The sequence below is a fragment of the Bos javanicus genome, chromosome 6 (assembly GCF_032452875.1).
Source record: "Bos javanicus breed banteng chromosome 6, ARS-OSU_banteng_1.0, whole genome shotgun sequence".
NCBI lineage: Eukaryota > Metazoa > Chordata > Mammalia > Artiodactyla > Bovidae > Bos > Bos javanicus.
Window position 1 is genome coordinate 16,936,158 of NC_083873.1, and position 14,391 is coordinate 16,950,548.

A 14,391-nucleotide genomic window follows, 5' to 3' on the forward strand; every position below is an offset into this window, starting at 1 on the left:
TTGCTCCACTTACTTTCCTGTCTGTGTGCCTACACATGTGCTTTTTGGCTTTGACTAAGCCATTTGGGCCATTGGGAATTTAATTGCTGGCATCAAGGCAATTTACCCTGAATATTTCACTTTTATCTTTCCCCAAAACAAGGGCATTCTCCTACAAATCAATTATTACATTAGGGGCATTTAATATTAGTTTATAATAATATTTAATATATAATTGATATTCACATTTTTAATTATGTCAATAGTGTCCTTTGTAGCTTTTTTTTTTTTTAATTCAGAATTCTTTTTGGCTGAGATGTACAGCACATCTCAGATGTGGGATCTTAGTTCCCCAACCAGGGATCAAATCCCCTCCACCTGCGGTGGAAGCAGGGTCTTCACCACTAGACCATCAGGGAAGTCCCCCAAATTTAGAATTCTATCAAAGATTCTTCACAGCATTTAGTTGTCACTTCTGTTTAGTCTCTTTTCACCTAGAATGCTTCAACCAGTTAGACATTTAGAAGAATGTCTCAGTTTGAATTTATATAATATTCCTCATGATTAAATTCAGGTTAAACATTTTTGGCCAAAAAAACAAAAAATTACATAGGTAATGTATACAGATTAATTTTCAAATGTGAAACTAAACTGAAATCAACCCAATTTGGTCATAATCCATTATTTTATATATGTATGTATATACATATAGATTACATACAGGATAATCTATTCTATATATAGTATGTATATATGTATATACGCAAAAATCCTAAACAAAATTCTAGCAAACTAAACCCATACTCATTAAGAGCCAATGTGCAGGACTTCCCTGGTGGCTCAGTTGTAAAGAATTTGTGAGCCGATGCAGGAGATATTGAGTTCGATCGCTAGTCAGGAAAGATCCCACATGCAGTGGAGCAACAGTCCATGAGCCACAACTGTTGAGGCTGTGCTCTACACCCTGGGAACTGCAGCTATGAGCCCATGCTCCACAATTACTGAAGCCCGTGTGCCCCAGAGTCCTGCTCTGCATCAAGAGAAGCCACTGCAAGCAAGAGGAGCCCCTGCTTGCCACAACTAGAGAAAACTTCGACTCAGCTCATCTCAGCGAAAAATAAATGCATATATTAACATATATAGAAAAACCAATATGCAATATTGACTGGGATTTTTACCCTCTTCCTTATCAACACAAAGGGCTTCCCCAGTGGCTCAGTGGTAAAGAATCCACCTGCAAAGCAGGAGACACAGGAGACACAGGCTCCATCCCTGGGTCAGGAAGATCCCCTGGAGGAGGAAATGGTAACTCTTTCCAGTATTCTTGCCTGGAAAATCCCATGGATAGGGGAACCTGGCTGGCTACAGTCGATGCAGTTGCAAAGAGTTGAACCCAACTGAAGCAACTGAGCTCACAGGCACGATCAATGAAAAGACTTTAGAATATTTTTATTTTATTTATCTCCCTCTGATGTTACTATTTTGAATTTTAAATCTGTAATTTTAGGCATATATATATATGTATTGTTTAATATGTATCCTTTTTATTGTTCTCCATTTCTTCGTTCCATTTCGAATTATTTTCCCTATTTTCTTGAAGAATATCCTTTTAGTATCTCCTCTAGAGTGGGTCCTTGGTTTGGCTTCCTAGTTTGACTGATGGATAAACTGAAGACCACAGGTGTTGAGTGGCTGGATGAGGTGCCCACGTCTTTGAAGCCGGGACTGCCACACAGACCACTGACTCCCAGGCCAGTGATTTTTCCTCTACATCATTTTTAAATGTTGGGATCAGAGGCATACAAGTAAACAATGCCATGGATGGTTAAATCTATTAATGAAATGTTCTAAAACCAGTTATTTTTATGAATTGGCTTTGAACTATTAATTTTAGCGAGCAAAAGGAAAACAGTTTATCAGCCAGTGACACACACCAAAATGTTAATTAGGAAAACCCACTCAAGTGACCCAGTAACAAATACACACAATACTTCTACTAGTTAATGCTGACCTAAACATAATGAAACATGGGCCACCAAATGCTGACTTCTACATCCTTACTATTTTATATACCGATAGCAACATCATCTCTGAACTGAAATAGTTACAATAAGGAAAGTAAAAATCCAGGGTGCATTTTCCTCCCCTGGGAAGAAGAAAATTGCAACAATAACATATAACTTGAAGTGGAAATGGGGCTGTAGAAGCAGAAAGTACAGCTTTAGAAAGCAAAAATGACTTTCAGAGAGCCACAGGCTCCTAACACTTGTTCCTTCAGAAGACCCTGAGGACTCCCTGATTTTAACTGGCCCTGCTACATCACACATAGCTTATGTTCTTCTTGGTGGGATACAAATTAAAAAGGAGAAACAAAGAAGATAGAGAACACTAATCCCTCATTCCTTTTGTATATTCAATTATTTGCTTTTATTCTTCACTATTCTTAAAATATTGCTCTGTGATATTCCTGAAATTCTTAACCTATGATGTCTATCTTGGGATTTACAATTTGTTGTGTTTTTTTTTTTTTTCTTACACCATGCAGCTTGTGGAATCTTAGTTCCCAACTGGGGACTGAACCCCAGCCTGCTGCAGTGAAAGCTCTGAGTCTTAATCACTCAGCTGCCACGAAAGTCCTTGAACTGCTCCTTTATTTATATCTCTTTTCTAAAGGATTTCAATTGTATAGACTGCTTTTATAGAAACACCAGCTTTTCCGTGATGGGCAGATTCAATCACTTCAACACTCTTGTGATCGTCCAATGAGGCAACAAACAAAGTGCCCTGGAGACTGGGATGGAGGTTACTTGGAAACTCAGCAACAGGGGCTTTCGCTCACCCAGGTCAATCTGGCCGCAGCCACTCCTGAGTGCCCAGTCCGCCAACAGCAGAGGCCAACACGCAACCTCCAACATGGCCCCATTCCCCAGGGAGTCAGCCAGCTGCCTGGTGACGTGTTGCTTAAATTATCCTGCTTCAAATATGGAAGGGGTAGTGCCTTATTTTACTAGGAGACAGTTACTCTGGATATGAGTTTTCCTTTCCTGCCTGAAATGCTTCTACCTAAACCATCATCCACAGATTTACAAAGTCATTTTCCACTGCCATGGTACTACACACTCCTGAGGAATGCATTTCAAAGAAAACAAAATGTGGAAGAAGGCCCAGGATCACAGAGTTCACTAGTCTTCCCATGTTCTTCATTCTGAAACAAGAGCACATTAATACATTCTCTGTTAGTTGAAGGTTATCCCAGGTGGGGTTCCCTAGGAGCAGAGTCTGAGACAGGGATTCTAGTGCAAGTGAATTACTGGAGGTGCTTTCAGGAGTAGTAGGTTAAGGAAGTAAGGGGAAGCAAGAGGTCTTGGAAAGAAGGCAGCAAAGATATCCTTAGTTGGAACCCAACCAGATCTGAATGCAGATGACCACCTGCAATTAAGCCTGCTTCAGGCAAGGGTGTGTGCGTGCTGTCTCTTCAGTCATGTCTGACTGTTTGCAATCCCACTAGGCTCCTCTGTTCATGGGATTCTCCAGGCAAGAATACTGGAGTGGGTTGCCATTTCCTTCTCCAGAGGATCTTCCTGATCCAGGATTTGAACCCTGGTCTCCTGCATTGCAGGCAGACTTTTTACCAACTGAGCTACAAAGGAAGCCCCCAAAGAACTGCACCCTCTGGGGTTCGAACTCTGGACCTACAGATTATGAGACTGATGCGCTGCCTGCTGTGCTAAGAAGGCAGAACTGAGAAGCTCCTTGGGGCTTCCATATCAGGCCGTCATTGGCTGCAGGACAAAGAGGGGACAAAGTTTCCAGACAACTCTAGAAAGCCAACTCCCTTGGGCAGAGGGTAGTTCTCCAGAGAAAGGAGAGCCCTGAGCCATCAGCAACCATTGCTTAAGAGTAATCGGAGGAGGGGCTTCCCTGATGATCCAGTGGTTAAGAATCAGCCCTTCCACTGCAGGGTATATAGGTTCCATCCCTGATCAGGGAAACTAAGATTCCCACATACCCCAGGGCTTCTGAAGTCCATGCATTCTAGAGCCTGCGCAGCCTAAAGAAAGAAAAAATAGGGCTTCCCTGGTGACTCAGAAGGTAAAAAATCCACATGCAATGCAGGAGACCTGGGTTCGATCTCTGGGTCTGGAAGATCCCCTGGAGAAGGAAACAGCTACCCACTCCAGTGTCCTGACTTGGAGAATTCCATTGACAGAGGAGCCTGGCGGGCGACAGTCCAAGGGGTCGCAGAGAATCAGACAGGACTGAGTGACTTTCACTTTCAGGAGTTGGGGGATGGGTACACCAAGCTGATGAGTCTGTCTGGGTGGGGTCCCACAAGCATCCATTCAAAGGGGATCCTTCTTTTAAGCGTAGAAGAGATTTGTTTGTGAGTCTGCTAACACATTTTCTTTTATTTGGAGACAGAAAAGCATAATCCTTCACTTAGGTATCTGAACATGTAAACAGCATTTTAAAACTGTTTTCTTGTGCTGTCAGGAAAAAAAAAAAAAATTGAAAAATTCTGCATATTAGGCACACATCTACTCTTAAGCAGGAAACAATGAAGTGTGCTCCGAGGTGTCAACTCGAAAATACCCACATATCCCACCCAGATGCTGAGCAACTGTGAATTCCTTCCCCCCAAAGACTGAGGTTGAAAAAACTGGTGAGAAAATAGAGGAAACAGATTTCCCTGAGTGGGAGTGTTTTGAATTTAAAGTCCAAAGGCAGGGTAGGGTGGTCTGGGAAGGAGGCAATCTAGCTCAGGATGGAAAGGAAACGGGAAGGGTCATGGTGGGGCTCTGCCCTGACTCCATTGCCTTGGGACACCCACAACCTACAGATCTCCCAGGTGTCCTACAGATCTACACTGCTCCAGGTGTCCCAACAGTATTCAGTTCAGTTGCTCAGTCGAGTCTGACTCTTTGCAACCCCATCGACTGCAGCACGGCAGGCTTCCCTGTCCCTCACCAACTCCCAGAGCCTACTCAAACTCATGTCCATCGCATCGGTGATGGCATCCAAAAATCTCATCCTCTGTCATCCCCTTCTCCTCCCACCTTCAATCTCTCCCAGCATCAGGGTCTTTTCAAATGATCAGTTCTTCCCATCAGGTGGCTGAAGTACTGAAGTTTCAGCTTCAGCATCAGTCCTTCCAATGAATATTCAGGACTGATTTCCTTCAGGATTGACTGGTTCAATCTCCTTGCAGTTGAAGTGACCCTCAAGAGTCTTCTCCAACACCGCAGTTCAAAAGCATCAATTCTTCAGTGCTCAGCTTTCCTTATGGTCCAGCTCTCACATTCATTCATGACTACTAGAAAAACCATAAATTTGACTAGATGGACCTTTGTTGGTAAAGTAATGTTTCTGCTTTTATATGCTGCCTAGATTGGTCATAACTGTTCTTCCAAGGAGCAAGCATCTTTTAATTTCATGCCTGCAGTCACCATCTGCAGCGATTTAGGAGCCCCCAAAAATAAAATCTCTCACTGTTTCCATTGTTTCCCCATCTATTTGCCATGAAGTGATGGGACTAGATGCCTTGATCTTAGTTTTCTGAATGTTGAGCTTTAAGGCAACATTTTCACTCTCCTCTTTCACTTTCATCAAGAGGCTCTGTAGTTCTTCTTTGCTTTCTGCCATAAGGGTAGTGTTATCTGCATATCTGAGGTTATTGATATTTCTCCTGGCAATCTTGATTCCAATTTGTGCTTCATCCAGCCAGGCATTTTGTAAGATGTACTCTGCATATAAGTTAAATAAGCAGGGTGACAATATACAGCCTTGACGTACTCCTTTTCCTATTTGGAACCAGTCTGTTGTTCCATGTCCAGTTCTAACTGTTGCTTCCTGACCTGCATACAGGTTTCTCAGGGGGCAGGTCAGGTGGTCTGGTATTCCCATCTCTTGAAGAATTTTCCACAGTTTATTGTGATCCACACAGCCAAAGGCTTTGGCATAGTCAATAAAGCAGATGTTTTTCTGGAACTCTCTTGCTTTTTTGATGATCCAGCAGATGTTGTCAATTTGATCTCTGGTTCCTCTGCCTTTTCTAAATCTAGCTTGAACATCTGGAATTTCATGGTTCACATATTGCTGAAGCCTGGCTTGGAGAATTTTGAGCATTACTTTACTAGCATATGAGATGAAGCAATCATGCAGTAGTCTTAACATTCTTTACTATTGCCTTTCTTTGGGATTGGAATGAAAATTGACCTTTTCCAGTCCTGTGGCCACTGCTGAGTTTTCCAAATTTGCTGGCATATTGAGTGCAGCACTTTCACAGCATCATCTTTTAGGATTTGAAATAGCTAAGCTGGAATTCCATCACCTCCATTAGCTTTGTTCATAGTGATGCTTCCTAAGGCCCACTTGACTTCACATTCCAGGATGTCTGGCTCTGTGTGAGTGATCACACCATCGTGGTTAACTGGGTCATGAAGATCTTTTTTGTATAGTTCTTCTGTGTATTCTTGCCACTTCTTCTTAATATCTTCTGCTTCTGTTAGGTCCATACCATTTCTGTCCTTTATTGTGCCCATCTTTGCATGAAAAGTTCCCTTTGTATCTCCAATTTTCTTGAAGAGATCTCTAGTCTTTCCATTCTATTGTTTTCCTCTATTTCTTTGCATTGTTCACGGAGGCTTTCTAATTTCTCCTGCTCTTCATTGAAACTCTGCATTGAAATGGATATACTTTTCCTTTTCTCCTTTGCCTTTAGCTTCTCTTCTTTTCTCAGCTATTTGTAAGGCCTCCTCAGACAACCATTTTGCCTTTTTGCATTTCTTTCTCTTGGGGATGGTCTTGATCACTGCCTCCTATACAATGTCATGAACCTCCATCCATAGTTCTTCAGGCAATCTCTATCAGATCTAATCCCTTGAATGTATTTGTCACTTTCACTGTAGAAATAGAGGAAAACAACAGAATGGGAAAGACTAGGGATCTCTTTAAGAAAATTAGAGATACCAAGGGAACATTTCATGCAAAGATGGGCTCAATAAAGGACACAAATGGTATGGACCTAACAGAAACAGAAGATATTAAGAAGAGGTGGCAAGAATACACAGAAGAACTGTACTAAAAAGATCTTCATGACCCAGATAATCACGATGGTGTGATCACTCACCTAGAGCCAGACATCCTAGAATGTGAAGTCAAGTGAACCTTAGAAAGCATCACTACGAGCAAAGCTAGTGGAGGTGAAGGAATTCCAGTTGAGCTATTCCAAATCCTGAAAGATGATGCTGTGAAAGTGCTGCACTCAATATGCCAGCAAATTTGGAAAACTCAGCAGTGGCCACAGGACTGGAAAAGGTCTTTTCATTCCAATCCCAAAGAAAGGCAATGCCAAAGAATGCTCAAACTACTGCACAATTGCACTCATCACATATGCTAGTAAAGTAATGCTCAAAATTCTCCAAGCCAGGCTTCAGCAATACGTGACCCGTGAACTTCCAGATGTTCAAGCAGGTTTTAGGAAAGGCAGAGGAACAGAGATCAAATGGCCAACATCCACTGGATCATGGAAAAAGCAATAGAGTTCCAGAAAAACATCTATTTCTGCTTTATTGACTATGCCAAAGCCTTTGACTGTGTGGATCACAATAAACTGTGGAAAATTCTGAAAGAGATGGGAATACCAGACCACCTGACCTGCCTCTTGAGAAACCTATATGCAGGTCAGGAAGCAACAGTTAGAACTGGACATGGAACAACAGACTGGTTCCAAATAGGAAAAGGAGTACGTCAAGGCTGTATATTGTCACCCTGCTTATTTAACTTATATGAAGAGTACATTATGAGAAATGCTGGGCTGGAAGAAGCACAAGCTGGAATGGAGATTGCTGGGAGAAATATCAACAACCTCAGATATGCAGATGACACCACCCTTATGGCAGAAAGTGAAGAGGAACTAAAAAGCCTCTTGATGAAAATGAAAGAGGAGAGTGAACAAGTTGGCTTAATGCTCAACATTCAGAAAACTAAGATCAACGCATCTGGTCCCATCACTTCATGGCAGATAGATGGGGAAACAGTGCAAACAGTGTCAGACTCTATTTTTTTGGGCTCCAAAATCACTCCAGATGGTGATTGCAGCCATGAAATTAAAAGACGCTTGCTCCTTGGAAGGAAAGTTATGACCAATCTAGATAGCATATTAAAAAGCAGAGATATTACTTTGCCAACAAAGGTCCGTCTAGTCAAGGCTATGGTTTTTCCAGTAGTCATGTATGGATGTGAAATTTGGACTGTGAAGAAAGCTGAGTGCTGACAAATTGATGGTTCTGAACTGTGGTGATGGAGAAGACTCTTGAGAGTCCCTTGGACTGCAAGGAGATCCAACCAGTCCATCCTAAAGGAGACCAGTCCTGGGTGTTCAGTGGAAGGACTGATGCTGAGGCTGAAACTCCAATACTTTGGCCACCTCATCTGAAGAGTTGACTCATTGGAAAAGACCCTGATGCTGGGAGGGATTGGGGGCAGGAGAAGGGGACGACAGAGGATGAGATGGCTGGATGGCATCACCAACTTGATGCACATGAGTCTGGGTGAACTCTGGGAGTTGGTGATGGACAGGGAGGCCTGGCATGCTGCGATTCATGGGGTTGCAAAGAGTCAGACACGACTGAGCGACTGAACTGAACTGTAAAATCATAAGGGATTTGATTTAGTCATACCTGAATGGTCTAGTTCTAGTGGTTTCCCCTACTTTCTTCAATTTAAGTCTAAATTTGGCAATAAGGAGTTCATTATCTGAGTCACAGTCAGCTCTTGGTCTTGTTTTTGCTGACTGTATGGAGCTTCTCCATCTTTGGCTGCAAAGAATATAATCAATCTGATTTTGATATTGACCATCTGGTAATCCGGTGATGTCCTTGTGTAGAGTCTTGTCTTTTGTTGTTGGAAGAGGGTGTTTGCTATGACCAATGTGTTCTCTTGGCAAAACTCTGTTAACCTTTGACCTGCTTCATTTTGTACTCCAAGGCCAAATTTGCCTATTACTCCAGGTATCTCTTCTCTTCCTACTTTTGCATTCCAGTCCCATATAATGAAAAGGACATTTTTTTTTTTTTGGTTGTTAGTTCTAGAAGGTCTGTAGATATTCATAGAAGCATTCAACTTCTGCTTCTTCAGCATTACTGGTCAGGGGCATAGACTTGGATTACTGTGATATTGAATGGTTTGCCTTGGAAATGAACAGAGATAATTCTCTCATTTTTGAGACTGCATCCAAGTACTGCATTTTGGACTCTTTTATTGACTATGAGGGCTATTCCATTTCTTCTAAGGGATTCTTGCCCACAGTAGTAGATATAATGGTCATCTGAGTTAAATTCACCCATTCCAGACCATTTTAGTTAATTCCTAAAATGTTGATGTTCACTCTTGCCATCTCCTGTTAGACCACTTCCAATTTGCCTTGATTCATGGACCTAACATTCCAGGTTCCTATGCAATATGGCTCTTTACAGCATCAGACTTTACTTCCATCACCAGTCACATCCACAACTGGGTGGTGTTTTTGCTTTGGCTCCATCCCTTCATTCTTTCTGGAGTTAGTTCTCCACTGATCTCCAGTAGCAGATTTGGCACCTACCCACCTGGGGAGTTCATCTTTCAGTGTCCTATCTTTTGCCTTTTTATACTGTTCATGGGGTTCTCAAGGCAAGAATACTGAAGCGGTTTGCCATTCCCTTCTCCAGTGGGCCACATTTTGTCAGAGCTCTCCACCATGACCCATCTGTCTCTGGTGGCCCTACAGGGCATGGCTCATACTTTCATTGAGTTATATAAGGCTGTGATCCATGTGATCAGTTTGGTTAGTTTTCTGTGACTGTGGTTTTCATTCTGTCTTCCTACTGATGGATAAGGATAAGAGGCTTACTGGGTCTTGTTCTGTTGGGTGGGGCCATGATCAGTAAATCTTTAATCCAATTTTCTGTTGGTGGGTGGGGCTGTGTTCCCTCCCTGTTGTTTGACCTGAGGCCACCTCTACCTATGGTGGAGGTAATGAAGATAATGGTGACCTCCTTCAGAAGGTCCCATGCATGCACTGCTGCACTCCATGTCCCCGACCCTGCAGCAGGCCACTGCTGACCCACACCTCCATGGAGACTTCTGGATACTCACAGGCAAGTCTGGATCAGTCTCTTGTGGGGTCACTGCTCCTTTCTCCGGGGTCCTGGTGGGCACATGGTTTTGTTTGTGCCATCCAAGAGTCTGTTTCCCCAGCCCTGTGTAAGTTCTGGCAGCTGTATTGTGGCGTTAATGGTGACCTTATGGAGAATTAAAAGAAAAAATAAATATATCTGCATAAATCACCCTTGCAATGAGTCCTTAAAGAAGATTGAACTTCAGGGGACTAATAACCACTCTATGTGTGTCTTCTAGAATGGCAAGACAAAGCCCACTACAACTCTCCTGAAATCCACTAGACTACAAATAGTTGAATCTAAGTTTTTTCCTTTTTATAAAATATAATGGTGCATAGTGACCTTTAAGGTGGAGGGGAAAACTGGCATTTTATTAAACATTATTAAACAATTCACACATTTATCTTTTCTAAATGAAATAAACCCATTTATTCCAGTCTTTCTGCATCGAAACCTGTTTCCCAAGTGTTGATTAACTTTTTTTTAACTTGAGTTTAATTACATATGAAGTATCATTTATACACAGTAAAATTCACTCTTTTAAGCTATGTAGATTGGTAACAGTATATTCATATTTGACAAATATATATGAAATGAGTGTGAAAGCCAATAAGACCCCTTCTTTCTGATCTGTGGTCAAAGTGTGTTTTACTCCAGGAACTTTGTTTGTATGCATGAAGTGGCTCAGCGTCAGACCTAAACTGTGTTTGAAAGGTCAGGGTAGAGAATCTCCCATTTCTACAGAAACAGGCAGAGACACTCTTTGTTTATAATCAAGCCTTGAGGAGGAAATGCGAGGGTCAGCTGTTTCTGTGGGCAACACATGAACTCGGTGTTTTCTTACCCCCATTCAGGTTAAAAAGTGTCAGGTCGAGACTCCACACTACAGTATGAGTCAAGAGCCAAAGTTCAATTTTCTGAAAAAGCAGAGCCTTCCTAGCTCTTGGAGTCCACAGTCAGATGCATGACAACTCGGGTTAATTTAATAATTTTTATTCTAAACGTTGAGGCCATTATGCATCTGCTTTAAAAGGAGCAAGATGATGAATTTTCTCTGACATTCAACATTATAAAAATCAGAAGTCAAGATGGCTGTGATGCATTTGAATAAAAAATAAAACATCTACAGTTGGTAATTTAAATGGAGTTGGCCTTTCTATGAAAATGTGAGAAGCTATTGTTACAAACAACTGCTTCAGGATCCTCAAACAAAAGAATAATTTACATATTCAATAGGAAAAATTTCCAGTGAATAACACAAAATTGTAACTGAACCTTCAAATTGAGTCACTTTATTTCTAAATAAATATCAAATAAGAAATCTATATGGATGAGGAAAGGGCAACCCACTCAAGTATTCTTGCCTGGAAAATCCCATGGACAGAGAAGCCTGGCAGGCTACAGTCCATGGGGTCTCAAAGAGTCAGACTTGACTTAGCTACAGAGCAGGCATCCTTAAATAAAACATTTTAGGACTGAATTTCCTGAGGAAAGGTACAATATGTAGCATTTTTCTTCCATGTTGTTCCTGACCAAGTGGTTTCAAGGATTCTTAGAAAAACATAAAAAACAAATAAACAAAAAATTCTATTCCAGGGCACTCTCTGGCATCAGCTTTGCCTTCAAAGTATACAAACACATGAAAAGAAGGTATGAGGCAAAGCTTAAGCATAGTCAGTAAAAGTTTAAAGATTTGATAATGGCACAAGTGGCCTTTTCTTAAAAATGGCATTATTAAGAGCCAAAGCTGAGTCAAAGAGGTAACAAGCTGAGCAGGGCGTGAACACTACAAACCCAAGAGAACCACAGGAGTATACAGAAACTTGTGACAAGTAGGGGAGTGAGCCTAATGACAAGGAACAAGTGGTAGGGCACAGTATGGCAGAAATTTGATGTATGAAATGGTAAACCATCGCCACTTAGCCTCCCTTCCCCCCATCATGCTGCATTGAGTGAATGTTTGAGTGCTTCATGGCTTAGCCAGCAGGTTTTAGTGGTAAAAATTCAGTGAACTTCAAAAACAGATAAATTGTGGTCTAAGAGAATATGCTCATGAATCAGGGCAGATATGTTTAGGGGAAAAAAGACGTTTATTCACTCTGGCTTTGTAGGGTGTGCGATGCTCCTGCCAAACCTTGTTTTAAAATTAATCAGAGAAATATTTCTTGTAAATTCAAATAAGATGCACCAGAAAAGCTTGTGTATTACAGTTATATTGCTACTAAACTGACATGACTTTGATGTGGTGTTTTGTGGCTTTTGAACATACAATCAGATCAGTGCCCATTCATAAATGTTGTATAAATAGTTCAACCTATCACAGTTGAAAAATCCATTTAAATGAAAAGAAACAACAAAAAATCTGATGTTGAACAACCCATACACTGATTTTATGTTCGGGACAGTTCTTAGAACCTGTTAACATTGCAACTTTATCTTAGCTTTCCAGAGTGAGTATATAGTATTAGCTATATGTTATGACCTCACATTGAAAACTATGAAAAGTTCTGGGGTCTATTAAAGTTTTGGGGTCTAAAAAAAAAAAAAGAAATTTGTGGCCCTGGGACTTCCCTGGTGGTCCAGTGGTTAAGAATCTGCTTTCCAACACAGGGAATGGGGATTCCCTCTCTGGTTGAAGAACTAAGATCCCACATGCCACGGGGTAACTTAGCCCTCGCACCTCAACTAAGACACATGCAGCCAAATAAATAAACGAAAAGAAAGAAATCTAGAGCTCTGAAAAGAAAACCTAAGAGTTTCTCCAAAATCCTTTAATATGGCAAAACCCAAATATAATTTAAATAAAAAAGCTTTGCTCCAAAAATGCATGAAATCTTTTCATTGTGATTGCTTCCATATGTCTTTTTGAAAGCTTCACAGGTCAAATTCAAGAGTGATAGAAAACAGTCTTTATTTTTTTAATGACATGTTTGCATTAGATAGTCCTACATTAGTACTCTATCAGATCTGGCTTGATTCTGGGTGTTATAACCTGGGAATGCAGGCAGACATGGCCCCTCAAGAGGGAATTGCTGCCAGTTGGGGAAAGAAAAACAGGTACCCTCAAAGTTGCCAGATGATTAGAATAGGCAGTGAGACTTCTAAATGAAAGGATAGGAAAATTTTCTTAGCTTCATCTCCTTGATTAAGTCACAAAGACTTGACTTTCACTAATGTGTAACCATGAAGTTTATCTTGGGTTTTCTGGAAAATAGACCCTGAGACAAGAACCTGGGGGCAGATGGTTTGTTTAGGAGTAACCCCCAGAAGCAGACGTACGGAAGTGGGGAAGGCAATCCTGGGAAAGGTGAGGAATAATAATGAAGGAATCGCCGCCCTCATGTAAGTTTTTTTTTAAGTACTTTGAAATCATTAAAGGCTAAAAGGCTTCAACAGTACATGAACTGAGAATTTCCACATGTTCAAGCTGGATTTAGAAAAGGGAGAGGAATCAGAGATCAAATAGCCAATACCCGCTGGATCATCGAAAAAGCAAGAGAGTTTCAGAAAAGCATCTACTTCTGCTTCAGTGACTACGCTAAAGCCTTTGACTGTGTGGATCACAATAAACTGTGGGAAATTCTTAAAGGGATGGGAATATCAGATCACCTGACCTGCCTCCTGAGAAATCTGTATGCAGGTCAAGAAGCAACAGTTAGAACTGGACATGGAACAACAGACCGGTTCCAAATAGGAAAAGGAGTACGTCAAGGCTGTATATTGTCACCCTGCTTATTTAACTTATATGCAGTGTACATCATGAGAAACACTGGACTGGAAGAAGCACAAGCTGGAATCAAGATTGCTGGGAGAAATAACAATAACCTCAGATATGCAGATGACACCACCCTTATGGCAGAATGCAAAGAAGGACTAAAGAGCCTATTGATGAAAGTGAAAGAGGAGAGTGAAAAGTTGGCTTAAAACTCAACATTCAGAAAACTAAGATCAAGGCATCGGGTCCCATTACTTCATGGCAAATACATGGAGAAACAATGGAAACAGTGAGAGACTTTATTTTTCAGGCTCCAAAATCACTGCAGATGGTGACTGCAGCCATAAAATTAAAAGATGCTTGCTCCTTTGAAGAAAAGCTATGACCAACCTAGACAGCATATTAAAAAGCGGAGATGTTACTCAGCCGACAAAGGTCCATCTAGTCAAAGCTATGGTTTTTCCAGTAGTCATGTATGGATGTGAGAGTTGGACCATAAAGAAAGCTGAATGCCAAAGAATTGATGCTTTTGAACTATAG